A 5,412-nucleotide genomic window follows, 5' to 3' on the forward strand; every position below is an offset into this window, starting at 1 on the left:
TCCTAAGGCTATATCTTTTTTTGGAGTAATACAACGAATTTATACCTTATTTTCTTCTTCTACAAAATGATGGAAAATTTTACAAGATAATGTATCTACATTAACTCTTAAACCTTTGTCACAGACACGTTGGGAAAGTCGTATTGAAAGTGTCAAAGCAATTAAACATCAAGCTCCTAAAATAAGAGATGCATTAGTTCAATTAGCGGAAACTAGTGAAGATCCTAAAATAAAGAGTGAGGCTATATGTTTAGCTACATATGAGATTGAAAATTTTGAATTCTTGTTAGGCATGAATATATGGTACGATATATTGTTTGCTGTTAATTCAGTTAGTAAGAACTTACAATCTGAAGACATGCATATTGATGTTGCTATAGATCAATTAAAAAATCTTCTTTCTTATTTGAAAAGTTATAGGAAAAATGGATTCATGAATGCTTTGAATTCATCTAAAGAAATTGCAAATGAAATGGAAATAGAACCTATATTTCGTGAAAAACGTGTGATCCGTAGAAAAAAACAATTTGATGAAAATAGTAATGATGAAACAACAAGATCAGCTGAAGAATCTTTTAGAATTGATTACTTTTTATATATAGTAGATCAAGCTATTTCTTCAATTCAAAATAGGTTTGAACAATTCACCATATATGAAGATGTTTTTGGTTTTTTGTTTAATTTTAGAAAGTTAAAATCTTTGAATGAAGAGAATTTGAAAAAGTGTTGTCTTAATCTTGAAAACTTTTTAAAGCACGGTGAATATTCTGATATTGATGGTCTTGATCTGTTTTCGGAGTTAAATGTTTTAAAAGAAGTTTTACAAATAGAAACTAGTACCCCTATTGATACTTTAAATTTTATTAAAAAAACAGATTCTTTTCCAAATGCATTCATTGCTTATAGGATATTGTTGACAATACCTGTAACAGTTGCTTCTGCTGAAAGAAGTTTTTCAAAATTAAAGTTGATAAAAACTTATTTGCGGTCAACTATGTCACAAGAAAGATTAAATGGATTAGCTATATTATCGATTGAAAATAATATTTTAATGAATCTTGAGTACAAAAGTTTGATTAGTAATTTTGCATCTCAAAAAGCTAGACGGATTATTTTTAAATAATTTTTTAAAGTATTTTATACTTATTAAAAATTTATTATTATTATTATTATTTTAAAAAAGGCCTCATTTAGTGAGTTCGCCCTAGGCCCCCAAATGCATTGGGCCGCCCCTGAGTCGAATAAGGCCACATGGACCACAATGCTTCCATCTCCTATGAAGGAAGGTACGAGGAATATGACTCCCTCGATAGGCAGGAATGATGGCATGAAATAGAATGGACTTCCTCCGCCAAAGTCGAGATCATATAAGGGCAGCCTCAGCCAGCTATCCACGTCCACGTTAGGGCACAGCACCCACTTGTCCGCGTCGGCCGTCGGCGCCAGATCCTCCTTCTCCACGACCCCCGAGCTTGCGAAGTCTATGAACGACCTGAAATAGGCGTCGTTCACTCTCGCGACGGCGTCATGGATGAGCTCGGCCGCATACTGCAATGGGCTGTCCACGAGATCCCGCACCCTAGCACGGGGGTATGCCCATAACACCATGTTACCGAAGTACTCGCCGGGCAGGCGTGGGTTCATCCTCCTCCGCCCGTCCACCGAGATCCGGACGTGGGTGGTCTCGGACTCGTGGAGCCTACGAGCCTTGGTGACCACCCTCCACAGGTGAGCCATGAGGCTCTCGAACGTGCTGTAAGGCTTGCTGGCCCCTGCCGATGCCCGGGACTTGAGCTTGGTCAGGAATTCCATCGTGAAGTGCGCCTTGTGAACGACTATGTTGTCCTTGAGAGGATCGGACTTTGCAGCGCCGAACATGTTCTTGGGTGCGAACTCCACCCCTCGGTGCTCGAACTCCAGCAGAGGCGGCACGCGAGGGGTCATGAAGAACGCGAACGCGCCCCGGTCGTGAACGGCGAGGCTGAAGTCGAGGCCCCGCGTCGCGAGGCTCCATGCGATCAAGAAGTTGCCGGCGGCATGGGCATCGGCGACACGGTGGTGCGAGCTAGGTGAACCCCACCACGAGAGAGCCGCATGCAAACCGCGTGAGCTGGACCTGGAGGAGCTCCGCCACGCCATGCACCTCAGGGTGCAGGCTTAGCAGTGCCGGCGAGGGCTTGAAGGGCAATACCTGGTCCAGAGTGGAATCCACCGATGCCTCGACGAACCGCACGCCTTCGTCACTGAGGAGGATGACAGGGTCCCTTCGGCGTCCTCCCCGAGCCTTCCGGCGAACTCCCTGTACTCGGAGAGCACCCTGGCGAGGCCATTCTGCATGACAGAATTGGGAGGAGCTGGTGTACGGAAGGCGTAGATGCTTGCAATGTGCATGTCATAGGTGGCTTTATCGAATACGCTCAGGGGGACATGAGGAGTGGTGGGTGGAAGATTGCATTCATAGTTGGGCTTGACGATTCTCGTGCTCTCCACGCTCACCTTCAGGATTTTGGTTGGGCTTGGCATGGCTGTACTGTGCGTTGGAGGAGATCTGTGAAACTTAAGGTTTGCAGGAGTGGTGGTGGTGGTGGCCTTGCTTAAATAGAGTGGAAATGATGATATGTGTCGTCCAACGCGATCCAAGTTGGTGGATGGTGGTTGTGAAATATTTATCAAAAGACAAGCACTGTCTTTTTTGTTCCCTATATTTAATTTTTCGTTTATTTATACGGTTGACTTGGCGAAGGATTCGCAGAACTGGGTCAGCAGGAGTAGGTAGACCGGAGAAAAGAGTCATGGATAGTTGCTGCTCTAGGAACCTACGTTGGATATTGGTTTTTTTATTACAATTCTAGTGCAAGGAGCTGGAGGCAATAGTAGTAGAAAATATGGAACTGGATAAAGAAACGGTTTTATTTCTCTTCTGGTTGTTTTTTCAATGTGAGCATAATGCAATACAAGAGCATCACTTTAAATAAAGCAATGCATAACAAATATAACAAATTAATAAAATATCTACATAAGTTGCGCTCTTCCTATCTTTCAGTATTCCTTTTTTTGAATTTCTTGCTATCTTTGACTGATATAGTTAGGATGCACCTGGACTTGAAGTTGGTTTGGTGCATTCCTCCAAAGATGGCTGGATTGGCTTGGATCAGATACTCTCGACTGATTTGTTGTTATTCCATGCAATATTTCCACATCTTGTTGGATGTCTTTTGGTTTGAATTTGCTGACCTTGGGTCTTCTTTATCTCAAATAAAACCCTCAGAGTGCTGAGCTGCAAAGGATGCCACCCAGTCCATCTACTTAGAGCCAACTGGGGCGGTTTTTATGCTTGTTTGGTAGAGAGTTTTTTTTGTCCTTTTTCCTATCCTTATCTGTTGAGCTAGAACCGTAGGTAGTGAGTGCATTATATATGCTTGGGTTAAAAGAACACGATATATTGGTCTGAAATGGAGTCGAACTTAACTTACTTCTCAGAAAATAATTTGGTAATGTTTCTACTTTAATAATAATTCAACAATATGTTTCTTCTGTAAGGGAGTATTTTAATTTCTCATTCCATTCATTAGATTTATATAGATAATACTTGCTCATATGATGCTTGCACGGTTTTTAAACAGGTGTGGACATTGGGAAGAAGTGGGTTTCGTAGAAACTTAATGATTAGGTTGAAGGTATAACAAAAGCAGCATTTCATGGTCATGCATTCAGCGGCTGGTAGCGTGGGGCATGCTGTCAAACATGCCACGATCAGTACCCCTTGATAAGATTTATTTTTTCAAAAAAAATTTAGTAAGTATTGTGTAGGACGATAGAAATGACTTAAGATGGTGCATGCTGGTTGGTGCAGGCTCTTCCCGTTTCGGAACATGCATTTAATTTGTGCCCGTGGAGTTGCGTGGTTGACTCACAGGCCACTCTATTTTTCTTTTTTTGGTAAAAACAGGCCACTCTATTTGGAAGGTTTAAAAAAAAAAAAAAAAAAAAAAACCCACCTCGACAACATAGATTGAGACTGTAAACACTAGTATGATTCGGAGCCACGAAGATCGCATGACCTCTAATGGAATTCAATTATTGTAGTCTAATCAAGAGAAGCATAAAAATATAGGATAAAGAAATAGAAATCAAGGCTAATCATGATATGTGAACACATTAGTTTGACATGTCAGTTAGCTATGTCATCATTGCTAAATACATTAGTTTGTTATGTTAGCTTCATGATCTGCCATATTAGTTTTTAAGCTACTATATTAGTTTCTATCCTGTCATGTTAAATTGTATACTGTCACATCAACTTGACACATCAGTTTATCATATTGGTTTCTGAGTTGTTACGTCAACTTCTGATTTACTACATCAGTTTCTGAGCTGTTACAATAACCCATGATCTATCACATCAGACTCTGTACTGCCACGTCGACTTTTGATTTATCACTTCAATATATAAACTACCACGTCAACTTTTGAGCTGCTACTTCTAATTTTGATCTAGTATGTTAGGTTCTGCATGCATTCGTGATTTAGTTTTCAAACTCAAGTTGACATCTACGATAACGCCTTGAATTTGAGAGGGGTTGTTAACATAATTTTAGGAATATGTAATAATTTGTATTAGCTCATAATATTTTTTTATTAGCATAATTTTATATCATCTTTTATTATTTTTTATACAAAAACTTATATCAACTAGTAATATTTTTCTTTGTTAGCACGATTCTACATCAGTTTATATTATTTTTTTATATACAATCTGTATATTAGTATATATAATTTTTGAGATATATCGAATATAAGAAACATAAATATAATATTTTTTCTCTCTTTCTTTTTTTGTAATTATTTTAATAAAATGCAATTATATCAAAAAGATTCTTAATGCGCTTCTGCGACATAATAATTAAAGTCCCCTTGGTAAGCTAAGGAACATGGAGTCGTCTCCAAGGACCAGAAGGACTCCACCGGCCTGATGGCTGCTTTCATATTTTTTGGCTGTTTAACATTTCTTTTTATCATATTTGATTGATCGGACGAGAAATGATATTATTATGACATATTGACTTTTCTTTAATGAAAGAGCGAGGCAGCTTTTGCTGTCACGGTTCTTCCTCGCATTGCCGCTCGCCTGAGCGCACCAGGCGAGAATCTAATGAACCCCTTTTTCCTAGCATCTGAGCTGGGAGGCACCATGGGCGTACTATGCGAGCAGGAGCCGTGATGAACCACGTTGTTGCCAGCAAAATCTGATTTAAGAATTTAATAGAACTGCATGAAAAAAGAAGTACTGATCAGAAGCTAACGGAGTTGTGGATTGGATGGCTGCCTACATGGTCAGTCATTCCGAAAGTACCATATAGCCCGAAAAATGAAGAGTTGCCTCGAGCACTTCGCGATTTTTTGTTTTCTGAC

General features: G+C 39.8%; 1 pseudogene; it reads right to left on the minus strand.

The window, feature by feature from the left end:
- Window positions 1–900: 900 nt before the first annotated feature.
- On the minus strand, window positions 901–2,562 carry LOC103724278 (annotated as a pseudogene).
- Between the last annotated feature and the right edge of the window lie 2,850 nt (window positions 2,563–5,412).

This window comes from Phoenix dactylifera, unplaced genomic scaffold (assembly GCF_009389715.1).
Source record: "Phoenix dactylifera cultivar Barhee BC4 unplaced genomic scaffold, palm_55x_up_171113_PBpolish2nd_filt_p 000343F, whole genome shotgun sequence".
Lineage (NCBI taxonomy): Eukaryota > Viridiplantae > Streptophyta > Magnoliopsida > Arecales > Arecaceae > Phoenix > Phoenix dactylifera.